Source organism: Heliangelus exortis, chromosome 1, assembly GCF_036169615.1.
Source record: "Heliangelus exortis chromosome 1, bHelExo1.hap1, whole genome shotgun sequence".
Classification (NCBI taxonomy): domain Eukaryota; kingdom Metazoa; phylum Chordata; class Aves; order Apodiformes; family Trochilidae; genus Heliangelus; species Heliangelus exortis.
The window spans coordinates 18,948,294-18,965,560 of NC_092422.1; the positions used below are offsets into that span (position 1 = coordinate 18,948,294).

The 17,267-nt window shown below is 38.6% G+C and overlaps 1 protein-coding gene and 1 long non-coding RNA gene across 5 annotated transcripts in view; one reads left to right on the forward strand and one right to left on the reverse strand.

Moving 5' to 3' along the window:
• The window catches only part of LOC139792520 (uncharacterized), a 39,387-nt gene that overhangs the window by 19,534 nt on the left and 2,586 nt on the right, over window positions 1-17,267 (reverse strand). The window lies entirely within an intron of this gene.
• Window positions 16,137-17,267, forward strand: part of TNFRSF19 (TNF receptor superfamily member 19) — a 58,586-nt gene continuing 57,455 nt past the window's right edge. Inside the window, exons 1-2 of one of the 2 annotated variants that reach the window (XM_071735900.1) lie at window positions 16,137-16,387; window positions 16,538-16,628. The gene's annotated coding sequence lies outside the window, so the exon portion shown is untranslated. Of the gene's footprint in view, window positions 16,629-17,267 lie in introns of both variants that reach the window. The other variant, XM_071735881.1, reaches the window with a different exon arrangement.

Below are 17,267 nucleotides of genomic sequence, written 5' to 3' on the forward strand. Positions count from 1 at the left end.
CTGCTTAAGATTTCTGATCTTAGGGCATCTGCGTGTGCATATAAAATTTTCTTAAAAGGTAGGTGTATCCTTGGAACAACTATATCAGATTATAAGTACTTCCACCTTCTATGAAATTATATATGCATGCAAAAGAGGGAGGATACATGTAAAATGGAGAATTGCAATTGTCTGCATCAACTCAGATACAAGTTTCCGGAAATTATTTTGGCACGAGACTTAGAATAGTAAATTAATATATAAAGATAAACCGTGGAACCATGACACAACTTCAGTTTAGATAAGGCTGCATAACATAAGATTCTGTAGGGAACTGTATGTATGCCATGACAGCTGGCTACAAATTCCTGCCAGACAAATGGCAGCTAACAGACAGCAGCACTTAGAGAGCATAAATCACACAAATCAATCGTAATATTCAGAATTTCCAACTAGTAAGAGCTCAAGTTACACTATGGGTGGGCAGAACAAAATAGACTTTGAAATCCATCAGGAAGCACAAGACTTAAAATATGGGAACAGGCCTGACTGTTCAGACTAATTGAAGAACCCTCCAGTTCTGCTCATGGTATCTTCTATCTTGCCCTCCTACTGCAAGGAGCAACTTAAGAGGAAGCAAGTGAAAACGTGCTTCAGTACACTGTGTACATAATACTTTGAAGTTAAAATTTACATTAGGAAATCTACAATTGAAAGCAGATAAATAAGAAATTTCTTTCCAGTAAAGCAAACAGTTGTATTTACTTCAATCAGCATATGTGGAAATAAAAAAATGAAAATGAAAAATCCCCTCTGCTTTCCATATTTTGTAATTTAAATACTTGAAAATGTCTCAAGTCTGTAAATATAAAACACTTCTAATATGCATTTTATTTTATAATATCTGTGTTTCTTGATCCGTGTAACATTTTTTCACCTGAGTTACAAACATAAGCATCCAAATTTTGTTTTGTTTTTACTCAATGTCCTTCTCTGGCTCTCGTTGCTTTTGAGGGTGAGGGGCTGTTTTAGTTACCACCTATTTATTCTCACTCAGTAGACAGAAGTCAGAGAAATGAACTTGATAGCCCTGTCACTGAGTACAATGGGAGATTTCACAGTATATTTTTGCTGGGAGATGTGGAAAAAACAAGTCCTCCAGCAAAATCAAGTAAATCCAGGCTTTGCAGAAATTGTATTTCTATTTGCAAGTTGAGGGGGTTTTCAAGAACCTTTTCTTCTTCTTTTTTTTCTTTTTAAGTAGGAAGGACAAAAAGAACAGTAAAGCAACTTTTAAAAGTTGGTTTTGAAATTATCCTTTAGATAAGTCAGTATGTCTCTACCTTTATCAACAAAATTATTTCCAGATATCAAAAAAGGAATATACCTCATTTTTTTATCAGTATACAATATTTATATATTTCTATACTTGTTAATTTTGATAGCAGACCCCTGTTTTCAGGTAAAAAATTAAATAGATCTTCGTATTGTATTGATCAAAAAAATGGGCAAGGTCTCAGTTCCCTAAGACAGCATCATTTATGCAACAGGAAATATATTTGCAAATCCTGCTCTAGTCAGCCCTTAACTCAAAAGCTTTTTACCAGACCTTTGTCTGCAGTGCTGTACCAGGGTGTTCTTTATTCTGTTCTGGTTTTCTGCTGCTAATTTAGACTTGCTTTGGTCTTTCTATTGAAGTGGTCATCAAAACATACACCCTTCCATAAACCCCCAGCATTCTTCATGCTGAGGAACATCTGTAAGATGCTTCCTCCTCCTTTTAACAGCAGACCCAAACAAATTTATTTTTCTCGTATGTTTATCTTGAAAGAAGGATCTCATTAGAGTTGGGGCTGAGCGATGAGAGATGGAGCTGTGTCTCAGCTAAGCTGTGGCAGCTGCTCATGCCTGTTGTGAATGCACACTTCAACAAAACAAAAAAATACAATTCAAAGTATTTTGTGATGCTATAATCTAGGACCATGTATAGGAAAAATTATTCCATTTCATCTGTTAATGTAATGAGACAAAATGTCCAAGCCATTGGCTTCAAATAAACTGAAACCCTTAAAGTTACCATAGCAGTCACTGTGAAATAAAATTGCTGCTACAATTCCTACAGCAGCAATTTGATATAGTAAATGCAATTAACATTCAAAAGGGATTTCTAATTACTTGGAAAACTTATCACAAGCATTAAATACAAAGATTGGCATTTTACACAGGGGACTTTGTGGCAATTAAAACTGGTCCTACCCTTCATAGGTAGGAGAAGAGATGGGTCTGCAAAGCCTGCAGCAGTCTCCTCTCTATCGACAAAAAGGGTACAGCTGGAAATACAGGAGAGGACCTGGCACATCTGTTATCTGAAGCAATATGGAAAGCCTTTGTGGGCTGTGTCTTCCAAAATTCTCTGGGCATTTCTGTCCCTTACAGCAACTCACTGAGATGTAAGTAAAGTTCTTTGCAGCTGCTAGAAAGAGGTGGGACTATGCTTAAGTCTTCTGCCAGGTAACAAAGAATAACAGCATTGCCTAGCACCAACAGATACATTAAAACTGGTTTTATGGCCATGCTACACATAGAATGAAAAAAGATTTACCCCTTTTTTAACCTTCAATTCACTACTTTTTGCAGTATTAGGAACACTTCCATTGCAGCAAGGTACAGTTACAGCCTATATAAGCAGGGCCTGGATAGCTTTAATTTCTCCAGTTTTGGGAGCACATTAGTGAAGGTGTGGCAGCACTGACTCCAGCAAAATCTAGAAAACAAGGGCTCGTGTATCTTCCTATATCCCCACGTAAAGCCAGCACTGCTAAAAACTCATTGGTAAGGCCACCTGAGCTTGCTGCTAGCCAGGTGAAGGTTAGATCAGGATGCCCACAGGTACTGCAGTCACACCTCCCAAAGGCAACATATAAATCTCCCTTGTTATATTATTGAAGGTAAAGGGACTGTCCATGGGCTGTTATTATCCAGTATGCAGTTTTCCTGTACTGAGGATGGCAGATTTATGGAATCCCCATAGGATTACCAAAAGCATTTCTAACTCATTCTGCTGGAGCAAACCTGTATCAAAGGAGAGGCTCTGACCCACCCAGATAAGGTGTTATTTGAGTTCTTTTGCTCTCTTCAGTTTCTCTGCAGTCAGTGTGCAATTGTACTTTTCTTATTCTTTGTATTCAGGGAACGTAAAGAATGCAGGTAACTACAATTAATGGCCCCACTTCTCCTACCTGAAAGTATTCCAAAAGAACCAGATAAAATTGTTTAAAAAGCAAGGCAGAGAATATTACAAATATGACTTTAAATGTGATCCCAGCTGTAAACTTGTTTGCTTTCTAAAACAGATAAAATCTGTAGATAAAATAATGCTGTAGCAGATTTTTGCAGATTTGCAATACGTCATAAAGCAATATTTTTACAAAATAAAAATTAGTGTCTTTCAAACTAAGAAAAGTTGTCCAGTCTCCAGCATATCCCACAGGTTCAGGAAGTGACATATATTCACCCCACACAGCCAGAACCTTCTGATATTCATTCATTCTGTGCAGCTGTGTAAAAGTCCTTGTTTTTCCCTCATTCTTGTATTCTCTCCCACATATGTCAGCATACTTCAAATGTAAAAAGAACTCCAATAAAATGGATTAACTCCTGCATGAGATTACTACTAATATATATGCATACAAAGCAGGAAGTAGATGGAATACCAAACTTCAAAATGACAGTTCAGGTTTATCCTCCTGTAACTAGGTAGGAAACTCATTCCTATGCACAGTTTTATATGGTCTGGAATTTAAAACCTCCTGAGGGATCTACAAGACTGCTACCCTGCTGAGCATTCATGGTTTGAAATATCAGGAATGTCTGAAGTAGACTTATCACTTACATGGTAGGGGTATACATTGACATTTTGATACAGTGATAATTAGCTGTGAATGAGTAGTACTATACCAGCCCTCGTTCACTTCATTCCTCCTCTTTCTCTGAGGGAATAATTAGCAAAGATACAGAAAAATTTCATTATGCTTGAATATCAGACCTAAAATATTCTTTTCAGGAGATATTCAAGCTTTGCAAACCTCCATTTTATTAACAGTCCTCCTCACATAAAACATTTATCAATAACAGTATTGGATTGCACTCATGAGGATGCAAAGATGTCATTCAGCAGTGGCTCTTTCTGCTCAGGAGTGCTGAAAGGGCACTGCTGTGTGTTGATGTACATTGCTGTGGCTTAAAAACCTTAGGAGTACAACTGTCTCTTCCATCTCTTTGAGAGAAGTACCTGCATAGAAGACTCTAATGGGACCTGCAACAAAGCCTTGGGTCACTTTTGTGCCACATCCAGCATCTTCACCTAATCCATTTTCACAGGCAGCTTAAACTGGTGGATCTGGCTGGAGCCCTTGGTGCTCCTTTTCTGCTGTGTCCATTGGGAGGATGCAGACAGTGAGGTAGCAGTGGTGACCTCCTGAAAGTAGGGCTCAAAATGTACATGAGATCATCTCTGGGCTTTCAGTGCTCTCTCCTCTAGTGTGAGGTGGATCTACAGCTGCTACTATGTTCCTGCATTTGGTTTACATACCAGATTTGCAGGGGGTTTATTACCTTTGTTCACAATTTCAGGCGAGAAAGAAAAAGAGAAATTTCTGATATCCTGGCTCTCCTCCTTTCTACATCTCTTTGCTCATGGAATATTTAAACTTCTTCCCACAAGGTATCAAACAACACTATCATTATCTTTAATTACAAACCAACCTGATGTGTTCTTCTAATTAAAAGTAAATAACATTTAGTGTTTAATTCTGAACTTCTGCAGAAGGCAGTGGCTATGTTAAGTACTGGAAGTACAAAATTCTGTTCACAAAAGAGGAAGATGAAATAGGCATAACAACAGGCAAATGTGAATCATATCCACAATATCTTGCCTCTTGAAATAACTATCTACCTGTTATCATTTCAGCAGGGAGAGAAAGAGCTTAGTTGCAAAGAGTAGCTGGGGAAATCATATCATGCCATAAGAAGACACCTTTGAAACAAAATTATATTTCTTGTGAAACAGGGATGAAAATTGCTGTTTGCAGATACTTAATTAAAAGGTAGCTATCAAAGCCTTTTAAACCAGAGAGATTACTGGTTCTCAGAATGTTAAGCTTATACTCTCCTTCTCCTATACAGTCTTATTCCAACACACATTTCTATTTTCAAAGCCTGTATGTTGAGGATGAGGCACAGCAAAGCTGTGAATAGAAAAATAGCAAGACATGTACACTGTTAACATTATTTTCCAAGAATTAAAGGCTCAGTAAATAGTACAATTATTCATACTGATTCAAAGCAATTCAAAGTGATGCCTTCAGTGCTGTAACAGGCTGATCACTCTGTTTAGGCAGAAGAAGCCAAGCAGCACAAAACATGTTACATACTGCCCGTTTACAAGATGAAAGACAGCAGCTTCTCCACTGCCCCACTAGACAGCCCAAAGCAAAGACCAACCTGGCAACACCAGCACAGCTGACAGGGCCCCAGAAAGACTGAACAGGTTGCCATTTGGGTGGAAGGATGAGCCTTCCTGCTGAGCACAACATGCAGGCATGGTGTTCCCTAGCAAAGGAGCCAGCATCCCCACAGAACCTTGCTGTGGTCTTGCCAGTGAGCTTTGACTGGGGCTCAACTAGCAGGGCTCCAGGAACAACAGATGTGCAAAACTAATCTACATGTCATGATAGTACAGCCCAGAACTGCTGAAAATTAAACCACTTTTCCATAGTTGCCATAGGTACAAGCTTTTAATACAGTGTGAAAAAGTTGCAGTAAATCACAGTACCAATCATGTTCCTCTACCTGCAGCACTAACGATCTTGAGGGCTCTTGAAACATCAGAAACTGCCAATTTGTGTTGTAAAAGATGGAGTATTTGTTATATCACTTATTATTTGCAATTGTCTCTTCGAAAAAGTGTGATGCTGTGTAAGGTCTTACTGAGACTTCTCAAGGATGTTTAGATGCAAATTTTACAGCTGGCAAAAAAAAATTTATAAATCTTTTTTTTGCATTTGCATAAATTCTACAGTATAACTTTTCACTGCATATTTCAACACATGTTCATTAGTGTTCACCTGCCATTCTGCCTACTGGCTTCCTCTGTGCTAGAGATCTTCTCCAGTGGTTCAAGATCATTCTTAAAATGAAGCATTCATTCTTAAAATGAAGATCATCATCAGGAAAACAGCTTTCTTGCAACTAAACTCTCTAAATAAGGGCATATGACCCGTGTCTGCACACTCCCATTAAGAGCCTAGGAAGTTCATAAAAATGCCTCAGATTACTAGTATTTGATACATCCATCCCATCTCCCCCTCTATTTTTTCACAGAAAGCTCTTCTGGCTCCTCCAGGTAGTAGAGGCATCCTGAGGGTTCCTGAAGCTACACCTGTCATCAGGTACTATCTTGAACCCACTTTTGGTTAAAGCTCTTTCCTGACAGCATGAATAGCATGAACAGTACTGGACACATCACCAGTCAGATGGGTTTACAGAACAAAACCTTCTTGTTTTAGTCAGCCAACATTCTAACACCATCAAATGTCTTTGAGTAATTAGATCTTCTGCCAGGTACAGCACACAGCTTTGTCAGGCAGGGCACTGGAAAATAGGTCGGGATCTCTGAATTAACAATGAACAGTTGTCCTGGACATTTATCTGGAGGTAGTAAGATTGCCCCTTTTCCCTCTGATAGGTGAGTCTCAGAGATATCAGATGTCCTATCTTTGCATCATTACTAGTGTTCATTTGTTCTTTTCTGTGGCTCAGGAAGAGGTATAAAATGAAAGAATAACAAGTCTTTCTTTTTGAATTATTTATATATATTTACCAAGTAGAGCTAGGAATGGAAACAAAGAGCACATATATAAAACTGACTGTTCCAGCTGATCCCTTGTCCCAGTCAGGTGCTTGTTCATCACCAGTGCTCATGCAGGTTGGATAAAAGACAGGAAGATTTGCCTCTCAAGTGCCTTGCAACACAGACTTTCCCTTTCCAATCACACAATCTCCATGCAGTGCTTGATAGCCCCATTTTGCAAGACAGATCTGATGGCCACCTGCATGTAGTCTGACAATTCTGTATCTTCTGTTTAGTACAGAAGATTATAGAGCTATTAAAAACAGCACCTAGTGTCAATATAATGCCAAGCTCATACGCAATCTGCACGTTCTTCCAGCAGCCACTCACTGCATCCTCCAGAGAAGACAAAGCTCTCACCATCATTTCTAACCCTTCTGCCTCCTGCTGAGAGAGACACTACAAGAAAGTCCCGTTCCTGGGCAATGGATGAAACTTGGGCCATAAAGTCAAGTAAAACTGGACACAGTCATACATGCTTTATTTAACTTAAGATGTTGGCATGCTACAAAAGAATGATGGCATGTGAAAGGGAAGGTCAAACAGGTTCTTTCGTAAGACTGTGAAGAAATTTGAAATTTGGCACCATTTTGGTTGGCATTTCAGACCAAAAGATACAGCTATAGAAAACCTAGCACCTAACCAAAGTTTCAGAAGTCAGCAGAGCTGCAGTCCACCAGGATGTGAGTATGGCGTAACTGTGCAGAGCAGGTAATTTTAGTGGGTTTAACCATTTAGTTCTCCTTATCTGAACAACCACTATACTGGGGACAGATATATAGAAGATGATGAAATAGCAGCAAGCCTTCTTCACTTCAAGTAAGTAAATATGGCAAAAGTCAGTAGGAAATAATGGGAAACAACTCACAGAAATTCCTTTATACAGGTTTTACCTGTAGCAGTGATGAGTGGTGCTAGTACCAAAATAGTTATCATGAAGTCATAAGTGTTTCAGTTTCATTAATTTTTTTGTACAAATGGTCAGTGCCATTCCAGAGCAGTCACTTTGGTCTCATGGAGGAACCAGGATCTCTCCTTCAATATAACTTCAAAGCAGTGGATATTGCAAAGCAGGATGGTTCTCAGAGCACTGAGATCTCTTCTATGTTCATCTCCACTGCTATTGCTGCAAACTGTTACACTCTCATAAACACTTGCTACTGAAATCAGTGATATCAGAATATAACCAGCACTGCCCTAGAGAGATGTGCCCATTCTGCAGCCTCTTCTAGACTTCACCTCCACACAGTTCCTGCTTACAAAATCTCCAGCCCCTCAAATAATTGATGTTCCCTTTGCAGAAGGCTGTCAGGCTGCTGTTCCTGACCTAACAACATTTTCCACACAGGAAAATCCCTCTGAGTCTGATCCTTTTGATACCTCCATTTTTTTTAACACCTATGTCTGTTGCTTCCAGATTATTTTCTTTCAAATCAGCACTGCTGCTTGAACATGCAATCAGGCAGGAATCCAATGGGACATAGGCTTAGTCTAGGCATTTGCTGTGATCTTGTGGAGCATACCAAGGATCCAGTGTCTCACAGACCATGGAGCCCTTCAATTGCTAAGTATTAACACTAAGAGCCAAATGAGACAGTAGTTTCTTAACAGAATTTTGTAGGATGCAAAGTTACTATTATTAAAAACTTAAAATAAAATACCGTATGAAACAAAGATTCCCAGTTTATTTTATTACAAGATAGCCACAGATTCAGACAAAATAAAAGAAGGAATCACTTCATACAGCATGACAATAAATTGCAGAACAATAGGGGCATTATCATGTACCTGATGGCTTTGGCCGTTCCATAAAGTTCTGTTCATTCCTTGGTAAATGTAGATGGTTTAACATCAAAGTATAGAGACCAGGTCAGAAGCTGGAGCACATTATATAAATAATGGAGTCACATTTCTATAGCTCAACATTTTGAGAAAGAGCAAGCACATCACACAAAAATAAATCAAGAAATAAAACACTTTGTCATGCAAGGTCATGTTTCACAGGATAAATAAGCTTCCAAGAAGCTTTTTCCGTGGAATTTCTGCAAAGAATTAATGTGCATTAGGTTATAATCACAAATCTTAACCATTACTTTTTTAGTTACCTTTCCTAAGATAAACTGCTGTCACAGTATTTTCCTGATTAAAACTATGTTATATATATCTTCATGATTCTTTCCAATCAAAACTTAAAGCTATCTTCCTCTCATCGCTTATTACTTTGAAGATATTATTAGTACTCATGATTACTTTTCCTAAATTATGTTCATTTAGCTTTCATAGTCTCTAGGTTTTAGGTTGTTTACAATTACTTTTTCAAAGCTCTTCTTAAAAAAAATCATTATTTTTCTCTTTAATCAAAAAAAGAACAAAAGGAGTTTTAAGGTGAGGAAAAGTGCAACAATGTATTTAGGGAAAATATGTGTCAAACTAGATACAGAACTCCAGACTGAAAACAGATGAAAAGTCAGAAGAAGAGCATCTGCTTTTAAAAAAGCTGGCAACAAGTATCAGCTGAGCCTGATCCTTTTTATAACTTACAATCATTTGTTCCTATTCTTCCTTATTCTTTTGGCATTTTTATAGCTCTGGATAATATGGAAGAATTGTTATAGACACTAGGATGCAGCTGCTATCACATGATACAGAGAAAGTATAGTTTATCAGCTATAACACCAGCACCCCTCCCTGAAAAAGAAAATAAAATCAAATCTGTCAACTTTTCCAAAGTTGAATATGTGAAAAAAGCATGTGTCTCAACTGGGCCTGCAGACAATTGCTTAGGGATTAGATCTAGTTACTATTGCTTATGAAATATTGATTCTGTTCAGATGTCTTCTTAATGATGGTGCTGTTTATCAAAGCTGCCTATTTAAGAGTGGTGACAATCTGCACATCTTCTTGTCTTTAATTTCTTCAAATAAACCTACTTTTATCTGGGAGGCAAAGATCATCCAAAAATTACACTAATGATGCTCTACAAATTAGTTATTATGTCACTATCTGTGGAAAGGTTTTTATGCATGAATTTCCAAAAGTAACACACAGGCTAGGCCCCAGTTCAGAAATATTCATATACTTTAAGTCCTATTGATGGTGATTTTTTCAAAGATAAGAACATACATGTGCTTTGCTGTAGGAATGGAACCAAGGAAACCTTGCCTTTGAGTGACTAAGCTGAGATTCTCAGGATCCTACATGCACAGGGAATAAGTACCCACAGAGTACAGTCATTCCATTAAGGAACTGAAATTGTGCAGTACAGAGACTGGGATTTTTGCTTGCAGTCTGAGTATAAAATTTGATATAGGCATTATGGGATTTTACATGAAGTACTTTAGTGGCATTGAGGAAGATGCCAAAATAACAAGAAATCAAAGAAAGCAGAATTGTATCTTTAGCAGGTCTATACTGATAAAAGTCACAGGAAACTACAAATAGTAGCTAAGAATCTTGACTAATATGTTTCTACAAGTTTATATGTTAACTAGGTAGGCCACTGTGTCAAAGCTCTGACATAAAATAGTATTTTATAAAACACATGATGAAATAGTGATAAAAGAAGTAAGTTAACTTGTTCTTAGTTTATTTTCAATTATACACAGAAAAAAAAAAAAAGATTGGGAACAAGCCAGTTCTGCTTAAGACTGGCAGAAAAAAGGGAAGAGGAAGAGGGAGATGGTACAAGATCTATGAGACAGACCGAGGGTGTTTTATTTAAATGAGGAAAATTCTGAACTACTAAGTGAAGATCAATAACAAAACTGAGCAAATATTTGAAGACAGAAGTGTGGTCATGTGATTGCAGGCTCTCTATGTTCAGACATAACTGTTTATAAGCACAATTTTTTTAAAAATAAGAACATTTTTTCCATCTTTTAGAAATTGTTTTGTTGGAGTTGTCTTAAGGGAATCCTTCTTAACATGTGTTTTGATAACAATTAGGCAGGTGGCCAGCTATGATCTCTACTTCTGATCAGTTAATTGCACCAGATTTGATTCTCCATTTCTTCTCTTCTCACTTTGTCTTCCTTCTTTGCCTCTTCTATAGAACAGATACATTTGGATTTAAAGTGCTGGGGGTTTTGACATTGTTTTTTGCAACATCTAGCAAAACATGGTAAAATGTAGTTGAGACCTTAGCATGCTTTAAGAATAAAGGTTGGAAAACAAAGGGTCCTAAGGAGAAGGGCATGTTCCTGTTGTAGCCTCACGAATAATATTGGTGATCAAGGTCCAACAGCCTTGGTGGAAGTCAGTTCACTGCCACAACTCCACCAGCACCCCTGGAAAGAAGGCTACGTTATGAAGGTTTGCGTGTTGGTGCAGAGCTGTGGCCACCATAATGGGTAGAAAAAGAGGAGACCATTTCAGTACAAGTGAAAAACTCAGTGTTAGAGATGGAAGGAACTTTATATTTCATTTAATGAAACAATACCAAACAATTACAAAGACATAACTCTTACACAGTTGATTCACTTCTCTGATGTGTGTAAGGACAGCTAGGGGCTGTGAAACTTCAGTGCTCAGTAAAGTAAGAAGTGCACTGGTGCCCTAGGGATGCTTATTATTCTCAAAAAACACTTTAAATACAGAAACTTTTGAAGTTTTAGAACCAGGTTATTTTAGTTCGGAATATATACAGAATTGTTTTGCGTTATCTCAAGTATAGTATTACAATTATCTTTACATTATTTTAAAGAGATATTAAAATATACTGGGGAAAACTGGGTGGCTATATGGCATAAAATGCCATTGGTCTTTCAGTTTCCTTTTAGCTCTAAAAACTGAGTATCTAACCCAGTGAGAAAAAGTAATTTGCCTCCAGTCATACACATGTGATAGAACTAGGTGAAAAAAACCACAAATTCTTACTCCAAATCACAGGTGAATTAACTAATACTTCCTACAGGGTGCATCTACATTATCCTTGAGGACAACCTCAAAGCCAAATTCCCAACCTTCTACATTATCTAGATGCAGAATGCCCTTGAGGCTTCTCTTAGAGTGATTCATCTGGTGAGCCAACAACCAAAAATCTCCATTTTGCTTAGATCTGAGGGTACTTAGAAGGGAACCAGCCAAAGCTGGGTGCTATGAAGATCCATGGGAAAAAACCCACAGACAAACAGCAATAAAAATTCAGGACCAAAGAGAGGCAAAATAAAACTTTCTTCTCATAAGTCACAAGGTCAAAGACCTGCCATTGCAGTACCTATAAATGGTGCTTAAACACAGCTTTTCCACAGAAAGCCAAGAACTGCTGGGGCTACATTCAAAGCCAGTGTTAACTAGAACAAGTTGCTCTGCAATGGCTGTGCAGAGCTGCAGATTATGCTAAGTCTGATGACATGTTCTGTGATAACAGTAAGCCAGTCTTTCAGGAAATGCCAAAGGGTCTTGATTTTTCTGCCTAAAGGTGCTGTAGCTGAAGTTCTTATGAACCTTGCGACTATTAAGGAGATTGTAAGCATGGTAGCAGAGAGTGGGAGTAGGTATCAGCAATACCTGGACTAATAACACCCATATGATAAGACAGAATCACAGTGTTCATTTTTATCAGGATGGCAATGCAGATCATGCAGTGGGATGGATTTGCATACTCTAAAGCATCTCCCCTGACCACAGGACTGACCAGTCTCATGGAACAATATCCCTCTAACACTTCAGGAGGGTGAGGATCAGCAATTCTGACTACAACTACTGCTTCAGTGCCAGTGCTGATCTGCCCAAAAAAGGCTCTAAAATTTAAAAGGCTCTAAAACCTCTGTAAAAAGTCTCTTACCTCTGTAAATCAGCAGCACACTGCTGATCATTAGAGAACAGAATATGTGCACAAATAAAGTTTGTAACCGCATGGATGCTACTGTCATGACATTTTTAATAGGATCAGCAGTATCTGTGCCATACTTAAGAAGTCCATGGGTAGCATAAGCAATGAATGCATGGCCAGCAAATGGGCTATAAGGATGGCAGTGTGTTTCCTATGCTGATCTCTGACTTCTTCTCTGAAGATCTGCTGGAGCTTCTATGGACTGAAGTAGAGGAAAGGTGACAGAGGAGGTATAGTGAAGTGATACAAATAGCATGTATATAAAGCAACATGCTACATTTGATGTATATAATACAAAAATGCTAAGGGAGAGAATGAATACTAGAAAAGCCTTGCTAAGCATAGCAAAGGGGGTTGTATGACCACAGTCCTTTGTTTGATAGGTTTGACTGTTTCTTCCATAAAGAATTTTTCTTAAGATTGAGATATATTTAAGAAACATCTCCAGAAAGTTCTCATTTCTCTCAGCTGTCTATCTTCTGTGGCTTTGATCCAGTGAAGCACTTTGGGCATGAATCGCAGCCCTGGGCTTTGTTCTGTTTCCTTAACAGTTTCTAAAATGGGACTCAACCTGCCCAATTTAACAGCCTTCTCTAATTCTTGCCTAACCTTTCTCAGAAAAAATGAAGTAACCTCTTTAGGAGCTTGAGATCCTCATATAGCAAAAAGATAATATTTGGTAAGCCAACCAAATAATTCTCAAGGAAGATTCTAAGCTCAGAAAAGTTTAAGCAATGGATTAGGAAGACAGCATCTCCCTCTGCAGGACTTCAGAGACACCTCTCTATGGTTTCACACAGGAAACACAAGTACTAGTAGAAAAGCTTTTTAGATACCTAAACAGTGAATATAAGTTGGGTACCCAGTTCCAGTAATTTCAGGTCAGATCCTGCCCCAGCAATTTCAGTGATTAGAGTCAAACATCTAGTCAGCAGTCTAATAGATTTTAACCAGACCCCTTGTGTGTGAATGCTTTGCTGGATTAGTGACTACAAAAGGAGGAGTTAGGTGAAGATCAGAAGGTGTAAGTGAAGTGTCATGTCACACAGGTTTTATTTCTGGTCTGTTATGTATGTTATATGTATCACAATATGTATGCATCATCCTCATTTTATATGAGGAGAAAATATTATCAACCTTTGGAAAAATACTGAATTATATAGACTAGTGTGATCACTATTACAGGCTCCAAATAAAATTTTGAGGAAGCCATAGAATAGGAAATAGCAGATTGTTCAGCCTTCCAGGCCACACAGTGAAAAATATCAAAAATGCAAAACGCAACACTTAAGCTTTAGAAGGTTAAATTGGTAATAGTTAACCTTGCTTCTTTTTTTCATGTGTACAAAAGAAAGATCAAAGACCTCTAACAGACCTTCAGGACTTGCCTTTGCTTAAAATCCAGAGAACTAAGAGGTGCTTTCTGTGAACAGTGTTATTCTTAAAGAACAGCACCTTTGGAATGAACAGAAGAGAGTTACTTCTGTTATGTACAGAACACCCTGTGAATTCTATTTCAACACAAGCATTTCCAGTTTTACCTTGAAAGCAACAAATGGAGCGTTACCAAAAAATCCTCCAGTGAGTAGGGGGAAGCTGTATGTCAGAAGAGCGCAAATTCATGTTGAAACAGAAGTAAGCAGCCTAAATAATTTTCTTTTACTTATATAGTTGGAAGTGGAAATTAGAAAAAGAGTTAAATTTACAGTTTGTTTATGAACTTTTCCAGCAGTGTACTCCTGAACGTCAGATTCCTTACCTGAGTGATCCTTCTTTACACCTGAAACACCTCTCCTCCCTCTCAATTACCAGAACATCCCCGAAAGGCCTGCCTGGATAGATGATCCAAAACATTACTTAAACAATGTCCAACTAGCAACAAAATTACCTCATATAGCACCGCTTAGAAGGATCTCAAAGCTCTCTGAAGTTAATTACCATCACTATGAAGCACAGTACTCGTGACTGGCCTGGTGCTGTCCACAGTACATCATCCCACCAGCAGAAGGCTCCCTCGGCTACCCAGCTCAGCAGGAGCACCCCTTCTGCAGCCGGCAGCAAAGTGCTGAGGGCAGCACCCAGGAGTCGGCTGCGCGGGGGAGCAGCGGGCAGGATCCCGTCCGGCGGTGGCGGGAGGGCCAGGCAGCTCGGAAGCTGCAAGAGGCGGGAGTGGGACAAGCTCGGCCGATGGTTGGCAGGGGCCAGCGGCGGGAGGGAGGAGGCTGCAGCCCTCAAAGGGGGCATAAAATGAGGAATCCCTTCAAGATACTGACTTTATCTCTCTTGCACTCGACTATCCAGTACCCATTATCTGCTGATTGTTTGCTTTTGTTTTTAATGCTCAAGGCAACCAGGACTAGCATGTTTCCTCTTTTCACTTTTGCCTTTTAAATGAATTCTTGGTTGCCCAGTGTGCAAATATTTGCGGGAATTCTTGGTTGCCCAGTGTGCAAATATTTGCGGGAACCTACCAATGGCTACCAGTTGACCTGCTTATATCCCTTTCATCTGCACATGTGGTACATCCAAAGTATGGGGCTGACGTTTATGAGAACTTCAGCGGTATCTTCAATAGTGGCTGATTATCCTAATAGCCATCCTGCTTGTTATTTGTATGTTTTATTAACAGCTGAAGGACAGAGGCCTGAATTGATCTCTGTGCCAAAAGCTCAAATGAAATTGAGTTGTACATTTCATCTGCATTTCCTCTGTACCAAAACAGTGCAAGTTGCAACAGCCTTGAGAATTCCCCTACTTTCAAGGGCTGCGCAGAACCCTCCAACAATTCTTGGGTCTATGACCTGCAGCAGCACAGTGAATTCATTTACATAGAGGAATCATGAGCCACAGATGAATCAGGCTCAAATAAAATGCTCTGCAAAAGGCCACACAGTAAGCAGGGAGAACATGAATCGGGGACTAAGAGCATGCTCTATTGTGCTCGGTTTTGCCAGTGGAAAAAAAAATTTTAAAAACCCAAAAAACAAACCCACCACAATTCCAGTTGCACAAAATACATTGTTTCCTACTCTCCAAGCCTCTATGAAGAGATCAAGTAGTTTTCTGTCCTGAATTACAGCTTCCTAGCAAACTGACCGGCAGCTCTGTCTTCCAGAACTTTATGTAAAACTGTAACTTCTGTTGCAGACAACATTCTAAAGCATCTTTTTGAGAAAACCTTATAGCTACACTATTCTCCCTTCTTGGCAGGAAACTTGAACGTAACAAAACTTTGAAGTGAGCCTTGGGTTTGTTACAATGGACTAACCTGATTAGAAATCATGCAAACTCTTGTTGCTTTTTAGCTGTATTCCCCCACAGGCTGTATTACAGCTCTCTAACCAGTCCCACAGCATTGAATGATGTCATGGGATCTGCAGCTCAGCGAGATGAAAGGGATAAAGCGGAACCCGCTGGCACTGGGGAAAGCTTCCAACACACAATCCACAACACAGCTTGGGAACTCAAAAGCTACAGATCCAGCCACTCAACTCTAAGCAGTTCAGAACCGTGTGCATTCTCCCAGGACAAGCAAGGAAAGGGGGGAAAAAAAGGCAAAGATCGGCTTTTAACAAAAGAACTAAAGTAATGAAAGGCAGAATTTAAGACTACATCTACCTGCTGGAAAAGGAGCTTTTTTTCCTCTCCAAAGCACTGCCTTTGATGTACGGCAACTGATCACTGATCAGATTACAGGCATTTGGTCTCAGTGCTCGTCTGCCTTTGATCTGCATGGTTAATTTTATTTTCCCGGATTTGGAGTTTCGTCTGGGCTTGTGCTGACATACTTTTTTTTTTTTTTTTTTTTTTTAAAGGAGGCAAAAGCATTTAACACAGAAGCTCTGGCAGTGTGAAATTAAGCTGCAGAAAGAAGCCTAGGCACTGGAAAACTTCATCAGATAACAGGTACCGGATTCTGTAAATTTTTTTTGAGTTTTATGTCGCAAGATCTTAAGAAATTTTAAAGTTCACGTAAGCAGTAATACCACACATCATTGTGTGTACAAAGTTGGAAATATTATATATAATTTAAGCAGCATTTTATATGCAACTATAAGGCAGAATTATATTGAGAACAAACTATCTAGAATGCATAGACAACTGAAAACTGAAGCAAAACCATTGTTTTTTTCAGTATTTTAGGTGTATACAAGATTTTGGTATGCACTGCTCATTCGGTCTGAAGTTTTGTAAAGTCATATTCAAATACAAGTATTGCATTACTTAGAGGAGTATTTCTTTTCTAAGAAAAGACCAATCATATTTGGTGTGTATACTTTATTTGCCCTCAGAGCATTTATTGAACTGTAACTTTTACAGGCAGCACTTTCAATCCTATTATAGTTTTATACTTGAGATGGAAAATGTCTTCTCTTCCACAACTGCATTTATAAGCATAGCATTCTTATATGCAAAAGGGAAATGGTTTTCTTTCAGGATCAAAGAGATGGTAGTTCAACTGTGCCATATGAAAACAAATTTTTATAATAAAAGTAACATTTTAAATTGATGATAGATGTTTTCTTTAAGGCATTTAATAAAGAT